Below are 15,187 nucleotides of genomic sequence, written 5' to 3' on the forward strand. Positions count from 1 at the left end.
TCCCTGACACCTGGTAGCGTTTCTGACAGCTTTCAACTGTGAATCACACAAAGCTTAGGCAAAACAGCAGCTGTCTGTAGAGCTTTGAAGAGGCATTACCATAGAGACGTTTACAAAATCACGTTGCAGACACGCGAAGAAGCTGCGCCTAGAAACTAAAAGACCAACACAGTTTATTTTTATTTACGGTTCTAATAGAAAATTAGCAAAATGAACACCAGGGCAATGCTGCGTTTGTCATTTAGTTTATAGTATAAAGGGGTAGCGGCACCACCGTTTGAGATGGGAAAAAGGTTAGCTTTGGTGCAATATTTCGGAGTGCACAAGTTACAGCCAGGTGAGGGCCTGTTGACAGTAAGTTGGGCTACCAGTGGTTGCGAAGTAGAATGGAGGCCACAGGATCGTAGACCTGCTGAAATGAGTAAACACAGTGGTTTGCATTACAGGCAGAAGGGGCCCACTGGCCTACCTAGGTGTTATCAGTACATGACTTGGAGCAGCGCGTTAGCAAAACAGAGGGGCACAGCCGCGTATAAATAGGCGTCCGTTCACTAACAAGGCATTCAAGTGTGATGTGACAGCTCTCCAGGACGGCAGGGCATGTCACACGACCGACTACACACAGCATCAGATGGGGCGCCAGCAGTCCAGTCCATGGCAGGTCGCAGATTCGACCCTCTGAGGCCAACGCCATGGTTCGCCACTGCGGGCAGTCTTGTTGGCCCCCAACACACGCTGGAGGCATCCCTAGGCGAGAGCCGCAGTTTCGGACGCTGGATCATGGGCGCTCATTGTCGCCGTGTTCTTAGCCATGCCGGCGAGGAAGCACGCAGCGGGCTGCCCTGCGGCTTCCCGCGAGCGGCGCTGAGACAACAGCGGCGAAGACAGCTGAGTCGACTGCTGGCGCATCCAGACATCGTCACAACTCCGCGGCCGTACAAGGCCGACACACAGCAGGGCGTTGCATGCGTTGCTGAGGTAGCCATTCTGTGCCAAGCCATTTCGCAGACAGTGAAGCGGTGTCCTCCGCATTGTGGGACCTGGTTGCAGACCGAGGGGCTCTGCGGCTGGAAATAATAAATCACTTGGAAAACCGAGTTTTAATATGGCGCATGCTGACAGCCCATCCACGTCTAACATCACCTCTACAAAGGCAAATGAAATGTGCGTACTTAAGCCTCCTGTCAGGTAGGCCAATCACTTCGGTCAAGTAATTTTGGTTGAGGCCATTTCAACGACTTGCGTGAGGATGAGGATAAAATAGTGATGAAGACAATGCAAATCTCAGTACCTGAGTGGAGAAAATCTCCCCATCAAGCCGTCAATCGGAACCAGGCCTCTCGCATGGCATTCAGCCAGAATGACCACTTTTTTAAATCTCCATTTGTTCGTTATTATTCGTTCTATTTGTTCAGGGTGGACGTCCCGAGATACATGTTCAAGTTCATCGTTTATCTATTGGTTCAGTTTTTTTGTTACAGAGGGCAGGTAACCCTCTAACTGAACACGCTGAGCTACTGTGCTGGCACCACTCAGCTATGAAAGCACATAGTGAAATGAAAAACTTATGATTGTGGGCGATTTTACACTTGTAGTAGGTGAAGGAAATAAATATAAAGTTGAAGGAGAATATAGGATCGGTAGTAGAAATAAGAAGAGAGAAAAACTTCTTAGGTTATTCTAGACTGACCAGAGGAATACATACTTTGGAGAAGGCCTTGAGGTATGGGAAGGTACCAGCTGTATTGCATCTGGTGAAACAGTAATTCTGAAATCTGGATACTGAACTGCAAGTTGCCCCCAGGAGTAGATACAGACCCCGATTATGATATAATAATGATGTAGAGTGGGCTTTAATTAAGGGACTCGCCAGGAATTATCAACATGGAAGGACGAAGGATGATAAGGAGGTGGTCTAGGGGTAGTGTCTTTGGCTAGTAATCTGTCCTCGGTCCCAGACTTGAAACCAAGCACTCACTAAATTTTGATTATCAATCACCTTTGGCTACCAAAGACTTCTGGCGTAAGAAGTCACCCTCATTCTGCCCACGGTCTTGAGAAAGAGAGCGGAGGAGCAGACAGAGGTTCAAGGCACACTCTTGCCATTGGGGTGGGAAACTGCCCCTAAGGGCGGATGAATCAACAATGATCAGCGGCCTGAGGATGCAGAAGGCAATGGACTCCACTGTATTACACATAATGTGTATGCAAAGGACATATGACCTGTATTAGAAAAGTGTCATGATGATCTATCCATTGGAAAAAGATTCTGGAATAGTCTCCCATTCTTCGGGAGGGGACTGCCAAGGGGAGGTGACCCATAAGAAAAATATTGAATAATCAACGGAAGGATAAAGTTTTATGAGTCGGGACGTGAAATGTTAGAAGCTTGAACGTGTTGGGCAAATTAGAAAATCTGAAAAGGGAAATGCAAAGGCTCAATCTAGATATAGTAGGGGCCAGTGAAGGTAAATGAAAAGAACACAAGGATATCTGATCAGGTGAGGGTAGGGTAATATCAACAGCAGCAGAGAATGGTATAATGGGTGTAGAATTCGTTTTGGTTGAAATGGTTCAAATGGCTCTGACCACTATGCGACTTAACTTCTGAGGTCATCAGTCGCCTAGAACTTAGAAATAATTAAACCTAACTAACCTAAGGACATCACACACATCTATGCCCGAGACAGGATTCGAATCTGCGACCGTAGCGGGATTCGTTTTGAATAGGAAACTAGGGCAGGAAATGTGTCACTGTGAACGGTTCGGTTCAGTGATAGGGTTGTTCTTATCAGAATCGACAGGAAAGCAACACCGACCACGATAGTGCAGGTATACATGCTGACCTCGCAAGCTGAAGATGAACAGATAGAGAAACTATACGAGGATATTAAAAGGGTAATACAGTGCCTAAAGGGAAATGAAAATCTAATAGTCATGGGGGATTGGAATGTAGTTGTATGGGAACGAGCAGAAGAAGAGGTTACAGGAGAATATGGGCTTAGGACAAGGACTGAGAGAGGAAAAATCCTAATTGAGTTCTGTAATAAATTTCAGATAGTTACAGCAAATAGCTGTTCAAGAATCACAGGAGGAGGGGGTATACTTGGAAAAGGGCGGGTGATACGGGAAGATTTCAGTTAGGTCACGTCATGGTCAGACAGAGATTCCGAAATTAGATACTGGATTGTAAGGCGTACCCAGGGGCAGATACAGACTCAGATCAAAATATTGTACTGATGAAGAGTGAGCTGAAATTTAAGAGATTAGTCAGGAAGACTCAATACGCCAAGGTGTGGGATACAGAAGTACTAAGGACTGACGAGATACACTTGAAGTTCTCTAAGGCTATAGCTACAGCAATAAGGAATAGCTCAGTAGGTGATAGAGCTGAAGGGCCATGGGCATCTCTAAAAATAGTTACAGAAGACAGAAAGAAAAACGTAGGTACAATAAGGTAACTGTGAAGAAAACAGGAATAACAGAAGAAATACTTCAGATTATCGATGAAGGAAATGTTCAAAAATGTTCAGAGAAATTCAGGAATGCAGAAATACACTTTACTGAGGAATGAAATAAATAGGAAGTTCAGGGTAAGCTAAGATGAAGTGGCTGCATAGAATGTGCGAAGAAATCGAAAATAAGATTGTTGGAAGGACTGACTAAGCATATAGGAAAGTCAAAACGACCTTCGCGGCAATTAAATGCAAGGGTGGCAACATTAATAATGCAACGGGAAATCCACTGTTGAACGCAGAGAGAGCGGATAGGTGGAAAGAGTGCAATGAAGGTCTCTTTGAGGGAAGATTTATCTGATCTGATAGAAGAAGAAGAAGTAGGAGTCGATTTAGAAGAAATAGGGGATACAGTATTGGAATCAGAATTTAAGACAGTTTGGACGACTTAAGATCAGATAAGGCAGAAAGGATAGATAACATTCCATCAGAATTTCTAAAATATTTGGGGGAAGTGCAACAAATCGACTATTCTTTTTGATGGTAGAATGTTTGAGTTTGGCGACGTACCATGTGACTTTCGAAAAAGTATCATCTACACAATTCCGAAGACTGCAAGAGCTCACAAGTGCGAGAATTATCGTACCATCAGTTTAACAGCACATGCATCCAAGTTCCTGACAAGAATTGTATACAGAAGAATGGAAAAGAAAATTGAGGATTAGTTAACGATCAGTTGGCTTTAGGAAAGGTAAAGGCACCAGAGAGGCAATTCTGACTTTGCGTTTGGTAATGGAAACAAGACTACAGAAAAATCAAGACACTGTCATAGGATTTGTCGGCCTGGAAAAAGCGTTCGACGATATAAAATGGTGCAAGATGTTCGAAATTCTGACAAAAATGGGGGAAGCTATAGGGAGAGACGGGTAATATACAATTTGTACAAGAGCCAAAACGGAACAATAAGAGTGGACGACCGAGAACGAACTGCTCAGATTAAAAAGTGTTTAAGGCAGGGATGCAGTTCTTCGCCCCTATTATTCAATATGTTCATCGAAGAAGCAATGATGGAGACAAAAGAAAAGTTCAGAAGTGGACTTAAAATTCAACGTGTAAGGATATCAATGAAAAGATTCGATGATGACATTGCTATCCTGGGTGAAAGTGAAGAAGAATTACATGTTCAGCTGAATGGACTGAACAGTCGAATGAGTACAGAATATGGATTAAATGTAACTCGAGAAAAGACGGAAGTAATGAGAAGTGGCAGAAATGAGAACAGCGAGAAACTTAATATCAGGATAAATGGTCAGGAAGTAGATGAAGTTAAGGAATTTTCCTACCTAGGCAACAATGTAACTGATGACGGACGGAGCAACGAGGACATCAAAAGCAAACTAGCACTGGCAAAAAGAGCATTCCTGGCCAAGAGAAGTCTACTCGTACGCTTGGAGCGCAACATTGTATGGTAGTAAACATGGACTGTGGGAAAAGCGGAACAGAAGAGAATCGAAGCATTTGATATGTGGTGCTACAGACGAATATTAAAAATTAGGTGGGCTGATAAGGTAAGGAATGAGAAGGTTATGGGCAGAATCGGAGAGGAAAGGAATATGTGGAAAACACTGACAAGGAGAACGGACAGGATGGTAGAACATCTGTTAAAACATCGGTAAAAAACTTCCTCGGTACTAGAGGGAGCTGTACAGGAAGACAGAGATTGGAATACATCTAGCAAACAGTTGGTGAAATAGATTGCATGTGCTGCTCTGAGATGAAGGGATTAGTGAAGGAATTCGTGCCGGGGCCCACAAACAAGTCATAAGACTGATGACTCAAAAAAATAAATAAATAAATAAATAAATAAATAAAAAGAGGGAAGTGGGAGGCTGAAGCTCAGGAATGATGATGTGCAGTTCTCTGAGGCTGTAGAGCTGTAGATACTGCCATAATGTATACGACAGGAAGAAATTTAATTGAAGAGGAATTGGCATGCATTGCTTTTTCTATCTCTTAACAAGAAGACTGTTCCTCTCCTTTATACAGACCTTCAGTGTATTCTTTCCATCCATCTGCTGCCTTCCATGCCTTAAACAATGGGATTCCTTTCGCAATCTTAATTTTGACGCTTTTACTTCTTTTCTATAGGTCAAATCAATCATCCCAACGACAGTATCCTTTTCAATCTCTTTTTATTTTTCCTGCAGCCATTTTGCTTTACGTTCCCTGCATTTCGTCATTGATTTCGCTCCCTAGTAATTTAATATTGTTGCATTCATGTCTTTTTCTTAGAATTTTTTAGTTCCTTCTTTAGTTATTCAGTTTAAGAATTTCTTCTGTTAGCCAATTTGTCTTCTATTTATCTTCGTTTTATATACTTTCTGTGTTCTCTTGCGACCACCCTTTTCAACCATGCCAATTCCTCTTCAATTAAATTGCTTTCTGTCTTATACATTATGACAGTATCTACAGATCTACAGCCTCAGAGAACTGCACATCATTATTCCCGAGTTTCAGTACAGGAGACAGAGTTTGGCAGAGCTTTGGAAGACTTGCGATCCCATCACACAAAACAAATAGACATTAACACCTCGGAATTTCTAAAATCTTTGGGGGAACTTTGGCGCCAATCAGCTATTCAAGTTGGTGTGAAGGATCTATGAGACTAGAGACAGACCTTTGGATTTTCGGAAAAAATATCATCCACACAATACAGAAGGTAACACTATCAGATAAACTGAAAAAGTTATGCATCCCTGTTGTCACGCTTTCCATGAATCAGCTGCACAACGATTGGAATTCGCGATATCCAGCTTTATGGTGCTATACGTTAATTTTGTCGATTTGGAAAAAGCGTATGCGGCCTGAAGGTAGCAAAATGAATTGCCGAAACTGGTTGCTTTCAGAATAAAACAAAATATCTTAAGGTGTACGGCTGCTGGTAGAGGTTATTGAATTGAAAAGTACGTACCAGCCGATGTCCGATGGCTGTAATGGACCAACAGAGACTGTTGTAACTGGTTCTTCATACGGTCAGTGAAACGGAATTGACCTCCTATCTGGTCCCACACGTGTTCTATAGGAGACCGATCAGGCATCTTGTGTGCCACAGGAATACCTCAGCATTACTCAGACAGTTCGGAGAGTCATGTGCCATGTGTGGACCAGCAATGCCCTGTCGAAAAATGGTCACGCATGACGGGTGACACATGAGGGTTCAAGATGACCGAGCGTACCGCTGTGCCGTCAGAGTTCCTGGTCACTACCCGTTGTGGTCAAGTCATACCCGATGTCTCTCCGCACGACGGCGACAGGAATAACAATGCCATTTCAAGAATGGGAACTCATCCCACGTCGCTGCCATTCTCTCCTACGATGGTCATCCAGGGCAGAGCCAGGATTTGTCGCTGAACGCAATGCGATGTCAATCAGCAGCAGTCCATCTTCCCTATAAGGGCACCACTACAAACTCACCTGTTCCTGTTGCGGTATTAACTAGGGCTGATGAAAAATTATCGATATATCGAATTTCTTCCAAGAAGTACAGATAAAAATCGGCGATATATTAATCCCAATATATCGATATCAAAATGTCAGTATCGAACGCCGATATTTTTACACTACTGGCCATTAAAATTCCTACACCACGAAGATGACGTGCTACAGACGCGAAATTTAACCGACAGTAAGAAGATGCTGTGCTATGCAAATGACTAGCTTTTCAGAGTATTCACACAAGGTTGGCGCCGGTGGCGACACCTATAACGTACTTACATGAGGAAAGTGTCCAACTGGTTTCTCGTACACAAACAGCAGCTGACAGGCGTTGCTTGGTGAAACGTTGTTGTGATGCCTCGTGTAAGGAGGAGAAATGCGTACCACCACGTTTCCGACTTTGATAAAAATCGGATTGTAGCCTATCGTGATTGCGGTTTATCGTATCGCGACATTGCTGCTCGCTTTGGTCGAGATCCAATGACTGTTAGCGGAATATGGAATCGGTGGGTTCGGAAGGGTAATACGGAACGCCGTGCTGGAGCCCAACGGCCTCGTATCATTAGCAGTCGAGATGACAGGCATCTTATCCGCATGGCTGTAACGGATCGTGCAGCCACGTCTAGATCCCTGAGTCAACAGATGGGGAGGTTTGCAACACAACAACCATCTTCATGAATAGTTCGACGACGTTTGCAGCAGCATGGACTATCAGCTCGGAGACCATGGCTGCGGTTACCCTTTACGCTGCATCACAGACAGGAGCGCCTGCGTTGGTGTACTCAATGACGCACCCGGGTCATTTTTTCGGATGAATTCAGGTTCTGTTTACAGCATCATGATGGTCGCATTCGTGTTTGGCGGCATAGCAATGAACACACATTGGAAGCGTGTATTCGTCATCGCCATAGTGGCGTATCACCCGGCGTGGTGGTATGGGGTGCCATTGGTTACACGTCTCGGTCACCTCTTGTTCGCACTGACGGCACTTTGAACAGTGGACGTTACATTTCAGATGTGTTACGATCCGTGGCTCTACCCTTCATTCGATGCTTGCGAAACCCTACATTTCAGCAGGATAATGCACGACCGCATGTTGCAGGTCCTGTACGGGCTTCTCTGTATACAGAAAATGTTCTACTGCTGCCCTGGCCAGCACAATCTCCAGATCTCTCACCAATTGAAAACATCTGGTCAATGGTGGCCGAGCAGCTGGTTCGTCACGATACTCCAGTCACTACTCTTGATGAACTGTGGTATCGTGTTGAAGCTGCATGGGCAGCTGTACCTGTACACGCCATCCTAGCTCTGTTTGACTCAATGCCCAGGCGTATCAAGGCCGTTATTACCGCCGGAGGTGGTTCTTCTGGGTACTGATTTCTCAAGATCTATGCACCCAAATTGTATGAAAATGTAATCACATGTCAGTTCTAGTATAATATATTTGTCCAATGAATACCCGTTTATCATCTGCATTTCTTCTTGGTGTAGCATTTTTAATGGCGAGTAGTGTATTTTATATTATTTTTTTCATAGTTTTCGTTAAGTATTTGAAATCGATCTTCTGAAATTGTAGTAGAACGTAATTTTTCCTTCATTATGTGACGAATTCTTACTACTTTTTTAGCTTTCGTCACGTCCATTCTTTCACTATGACTATGTGAAGCAAGTATATCTGGCACAAAGGAATAAGTCCAACTACACCGGCGGCTGGCGGTGTAAATGGAATAACAGGATTTCCGATGTGAAGAAGTAGCACGCCAGATGTGTTAAAAAACAGCTTTTAATGCAACTATTGTGCTACTGCTGCACACCGAGGTTCTTCATAAACAACTGCTGAAAATGATGAACAAAAATCTAAATGACGAGGTTGGTCTTTGCAGTTGGGGGAGACGTGTTAGGGGAAATACTGACGCAATCGGCACTAGCCGCTACCAACAGAAACTGCAACGTTTAGCTCCACCACGCAATGAACGCTGCAATTGCTAGGTCCCTGGCGTCGGCAGAAATGATACATCAGAGAAATCAATATGAAGTCTTCCGGACAAATCCAGTATGTGACGAAACCGAACGACAGATCCATCTTGCCGGCCGCTGTAGCTGGGCGGTTCTAGGCGCCTCAGTCCGGAGCCGCGCTACTGCCACGGTCGCAGCTTCGAATCCTGTCTCGGGCATGGATGTGTGTGATGTCCTTAGGTTATTTAGGTTTAAGTAGTTCTAAGTGTAGTGTACTGATGACCTCAGATGTTAAGTCTCATAGTGCTCAGAGCCATTTGAACCATTTTTAGTTCTATAGCAAGGTGGCTACTGCCAAGCGTTTGACTTTCAGTTCTTGCTTGGAGAGGAATAGGCAGGCTACTAGATTGTCGATGTACAGAATATCTGATAAAAACTCAATACTTAAATACGCAGCTCTAATCCCGGCAGTATACTTTCAGTGTGCAGCCGATATTTTTATAAGCAGTTACGTCGATATTTTTTCCATCGATATGTCCGTCCGATTTATCGAGGGCCGATAATTATACAGGGTGGTCGGAAATTCCCCTTACAGACTTCTAGGGCTTGTATAGGGGAGTGAGTACATCGTATTGTGAATAGGAACCCATGTCCGGAAATGCCATCGAACGAGACTACAAAGCGTCAAAGTTACAGGCGCGGGCGACTGTAAATGTACGTATACACGGGGTTCAAGAATCATCAAAGAAGGTTGTATATATGGAAGAAGCCTGGAGATACAGACAGGTTTCAGATAGATTATATAATGGTAAGGCAGAGATTTAGGAACCAGGATTTAAATTGTAAGACATTTCCCGGGGCAGATGTGGACTCTGACCACAATCTATTGGTTATGAACTGTAGATTAAAACTGAAGAAACTCCAAAAAGGTGGGAATTTAAGGAGATGGGACCTGGATAAACTGACTAAACCAGAGGTTGTACAGAGTTTCAGGGAGATCATAAGGGAACAATTGACAGGAATGGGGGAAAGAAATACAGTAGAAGAAGAATGGGTAGCTTTGAGGGATGAAGTAGTGAAGGCAGCAGAGGATCAAGTAAGTAAAAAGACGAGGGCTAGTAGAAATCCTTGGGTAACAGAAGAATTATTGAATTTAATTGATGAAAGTAGAAAATATGAAAATGCAGTAAATGAAGCAGGCAAAAAGGAATGCAAACATCTCAAAAATGAGATCGACAGGAAATGCAAAATGGCTAAGCAGGGATGGCTAGAGGACAAATGTAAGGATGTAGAGGCTTATCTCACTAGGGGTAAGATAGATACTGCCTACAGAAAAATTAAAGAGATAAGAGAACCACTTGTATGAATATCAAGAGCTCAGACGGAAACCCAGTTCTAAGCAAAGAAGGAAAAGCAGAAAGGTGGAAGGAGTATATAGAGGGACTATACAAGGGCGATGTACTTGAGGACAATATTATGGAAATGGAAGAGGATGTAGATGAAGCTGAAATGGGAGACACGATACTGCGTGAAGAGTTTGACAGAGCACTGAAAGACCTGAGTCGAAACAAGGCCCCGGAGTAGACAACATTCCATTGGAACTACTGACGGCCTTGGAAGGGCCAGTACTGACAAAACTCTACCATCTGGTGAGCAAGATGTACGAGACAGGCGAAATATCCTCAGACTTCAAGAAGAATATAATAATTCCAATCCCAAAGAAAGCAGGTGCTTACAAATGTGGAAATTACCGAGCAATCAGTTTAATAAGTCACGGATGCAAAATACTAACACGAATTCTGTGCAGACGAATGGAAAAACTGGTAGAAGCCGAACTCGAGGAAGATCAGTTTGGATTCCGTAGAAATGTTGGAACACGTGAGGCAATACTGACCCTACGACTTATCTTAGAAGCTAGATTAAGGAAAGGTAAACCTACGTTTCTAGCATTTGTAGACCTAGAGAAAGTTTTGACATTGTTGACTGGAATACTCTCTTTCAAATTCCGAAGGTGGCAGGGGTAAAATCGAGGGAGCGAAAGGCTATTTACAATTTATACATAAACCAGATGGCAATTATAAGAGTCGAGGGGCATGAAAGGGCAGGAGTGATTGGGAAGGGGGTGAGACAGGGTTGTAGCCTATCCCCGATGTTATTCAATCTGTATATTGAGCAAGCAGTGAAGGAAACAAAAGAAAAATTCAGAGTAGGTATTAAAATTCATGGAGAAGAAATAAAAACTTTGAGGTTCGCCGATTACATTGTAATTCTGTCAGAGACAGCAAAGGACTTGGAAGAGCAGTTGAAAGGAATGGACAGTGTCATGAAAGGAGGATATAAGATGAACATCAACAAAAGCAAAACGAGGACAATGGAATGTAGTCGAATTAAGTCGAGTGATGCTGAGGGAATTAGATTTGGAAATGAGACACTTAAATTAGTAAAGGAGTTTTGCTATTTGGGGAGCAAAATAACTGATGATGGTCGAAGTAGAGAGGATATCAAAATTAGACTGGCAATGGCAAGGAAAGCGTTTCCGAATAACAGAAATTTGTTAACATCGAGTATAGATTTAAATGTCAGGAAGTCGTTTCTGTAAGTATTTGTATGGAGCGTAGCCATGTATGGAAGTGAATCATGGACGATAAATAGTTTGGACAAGAAGAGAATAGGAGCTTTCTAAGCTGCAGAAGAATGCTGAAGATTAGATGGGTAGATCATATAACTAATGAGGAAGTATTGAATAGGATTGCGGAGAAGAGAAGTTTGTGGCACAACTTGACTAGAAGAAGGAATCGGTTGATAGGACATGTTCTGAGGCATCAAGGGATCACTAATTTAGTATTGGAGGGCAGCGTGGAGGGTAAAAATCGTAGAGGGAGACCAAGAGATGAATACACTAAACAGATTCAGAAGGATGTAAGCTGCAATAGGTACTGGGAGACGAAGAACCTTGCACAGGATAGAATAGCATGGAGAGCTGCATCAAACCAGTCTCAGGACTGAAGACCTTAACAACCGCACTCGGGGTGTGTCTATGATGATGTTACAAACTTTCTAGGATGATGGATAACGATAAATGTATCAATTTGAAGTAAGGATCCCTGTACCGGAAACGAACGAGTCGAAGGCTATAAACGAAAACCGTTTTTATACCTCTGACAGTTGAATACATGTACCGGTTCTTGTGTTGCGAAGAGCGTAGGTTTGGTAACTTTCAGTGGTGGTAGTGTGGACAAAAACGAGAAAAAATTTCCTATAAACGTGGGCTCTAAAGCTTAACAGTCTTAATATCTGTGAACACTTTCTAAATAGAGGAGATGTGTTTCACATTAGCGAAGATGAAAGAATGCTCATAGCACCTCAGGTATGCAATTTAGAGCCCACGTTTATGGGACATTTTTTCTCGTTTTTGTCCACACTACCACCACTGAAAGTTACCAACCCTACACTCTTCGCAACACAAGAACCGGTACATGTTTTCAACAGTCAGAGGTATCAGAACGGTTTTCGTTTATAACTTTCGACTCGTTCGTTTCCGGTACAGGGATCCTTACTTCAAATTGATACATTTATCGTTATCCATCATCCTAGAAAGTCTGTAACATCATCACGGAATCACTCCGTGTATACGTACATTTACAGACGCCCGCGCCTATAACTTTGACGCTCTGTAGTCTCGTTGGATGACGTTTCCGGACAGGGGTTCCTATTGAAAATACGACGTACTCACTCCCCTCTACAAGTCCTAGAAGTCTGTATCGGTAATTTCCGACCACCCTTTATTTTTTTAAATAGCGATTTGCAGGATTCCCGATACTTTTAAAAATATCAACAGTCATTAGGCAACCTACGCATGGGAAGGTGATTAACTAGTCTGCCTGCTCGGAATCCCAGACAAATTGTGCGCAATGAGACAGAATGTTGCTGGGAGTACACGACTTGTTCTGGGATAGTTGAAGCAGATGTGAAGGTATTGCGATGTGTTTGATGCACAATAAGATCACCCTCCGTTTTGGTGGTCAGCTGTGATCTTCTGGAACCTTGAGGACGAGTATGGCTCTCCTCACGTACCCAAGCAGTCGAGGATTCGGCCAGCGCCGCTTGTGAACGCCCCTCAAATCTAGGTAGTGCAGAATTCGACAACCGGCCAAACGCAGGCCCACAGTAAAGCCCCTTTCAAACTTCGTCAGCTGCTGATAACTAATACTAGCTCACGTGAGTACATTGTATCTCTTTGTCCGTCACAGTGATCACTCGACATCTGACGCTGTTCATATCCCTTATGTACTCTACCAGACCTGATAACAACATTAGACCCCCTGCTAAGATCGCAAGACAGGGCAGGTAGTTGTGCAAAGGGGCCAAAATAAGCGGCTGTCAGTTACACTCGAACATACAACCTTTTACTTGATCAAACATTACAAGAGCCCAGAAGAATTTAATAACTTTGGAACTGGACCAGCTGCTGAATGCGCCGTACAATCTTATGCCTTAAGGGCAAGACTACTTTAATTTAAAAACCAATAACCTAAAGCTCAACCAAAATCAGAAATTTAAAAGGCAAAGCCTTCTCTTAAAACAGTTCCTTAATTAGGCTGAAGGCCCAAAGAATCTGAAGCCTTAAGGGCTAAACAACCTTAATCTGTAAATCGGCTAGAAGCCATACAAGTACAAATAAGAAGAACAAACAAGAAAAGGCATTACACCCTAGGGCGCTCAGAAGTTCCGAGGGTCTGCCTGGAATTCAAACACTAACGCTCACATAGGTGAGACAGGCAGTCGGCCTAACCATTATCGATCTGACGACAGCCCAACCGACAGACAGTCAACGGACCCACCGACAAGATAACCTCCGCCTCACCCAACCAGCACACAAAAGGGTGTTCAATGGAACAACGTAGAAGGTATTGGCGCCCACAACCAATTATACATTGAGCTGTCGAACTACACACCGTGCTGGACAGTGACAACACGATGAGGAAAATACACTTTACGTCAACGGCCAGGGCAGGTAACTGGAACGTTAACGACCCCAAGGCAGTAGATACCGCTGGTGCACTTCAATTCAAATAACCAACTACAGTTAAACTCCGCACAAGTTGTTGCTCGCGGTAATGTCCCAACAGCCGACAACGAAATCCAAACGACACAGTGTGAACAATCGTGACTTGTTGATAGATTAAGTCAAAACTCAACTTTCGTGTCCAGTATCGGTGTGAGCCACGGACCTCGTAGCAATGGGAACAGCGCCACACACTCCAACACCGTATAGAGGCCGCCAGCAGGCCTGGACAAAGTACGCGTCGCAGAGACTTCCTCGCTGCTCCACCCCAACCGACCAACTGCCCAGGTCCGGAAACGGTGAAAGGACCAAATACGAGTACACATCAGGCGATGAGATGACCAACCGAACGACCAACCAACGGTGGTCCCACTCCAATCTCCCTCTGTCGAACAGTTCATGTGTGTCGCCAGTGGTCGGCGAGCACTGGCTGTCGGTGCTTCACCGGCGCCCCGTCCCCGAATTCACTGCTGCTGCGTCCCGACTGCACTGCTGGTCCATCCCGAACTCACTGTCAGACACACGACGTCCGGTAACTATTATCGGTCGCTCCAGAGATTATACCACAGTGCACTTATCGACATGCGCTGCTGCCGCCGTTTATGGACAAGTAAGGCAGGAAGCTACGACGCCAGTAAATGGAATAAGAAAACCTGGCGGCAGTACTGTAATAGAAGATGACAAACAATAAATGGGATAAAAGCGAGCCGGGCACGGCTCACAACACTAGACATGAATAACATTATTGATCTATAGTGGCCATTCTTCCTATCACAAAGAATTACAGCTCTAATCACTTACGTATCTGCCAATGGTGGTTTCATTGAGATCAAACTCGTCTACTCGATGCTTCGATTTTGTGTATAGAAAGAGTCCGGCAATATAAAATAGTTTTAGGTATTTGAAATTCTCAGAAAAATAAGACGTCAAAGTTGCAGGGAAAGGCGGGTAGTATACAATATGTGTAAGACGCAAGAGGAACAATAATAATGGAATATTAAGAATGAAGTACTCGAAGTAGAGAGAATGTAAGATACGTGTACGGTCTTTCTCCTAGTGTTCAACGTACGAAACGAAAAAGCAATGACGCAATAAAAGTAGGGATTAAGATACAGGGTCAAAAGATATCAATCATAAAATGCTCTACAGACATTGATATCCCAACGGAAGTGAAGGAGTATTACAGTACCTGTTAAACGGAACGAACAATCTAATG

Source organism: Schistocerca gregaria, chromosome 2, assembly GCF_023897955.1.
Source record: "Schistocerca gregaria isolate iqSchGreg1 chromosome 2, iqSchGreg1.2, whole genome shotgun sequence".
NCBI lineage: Eukaryota > Metazoa > Arthropoda > Insecta > Orthoptera > Acrididae > Schistocerca > Schistocerca gregaria.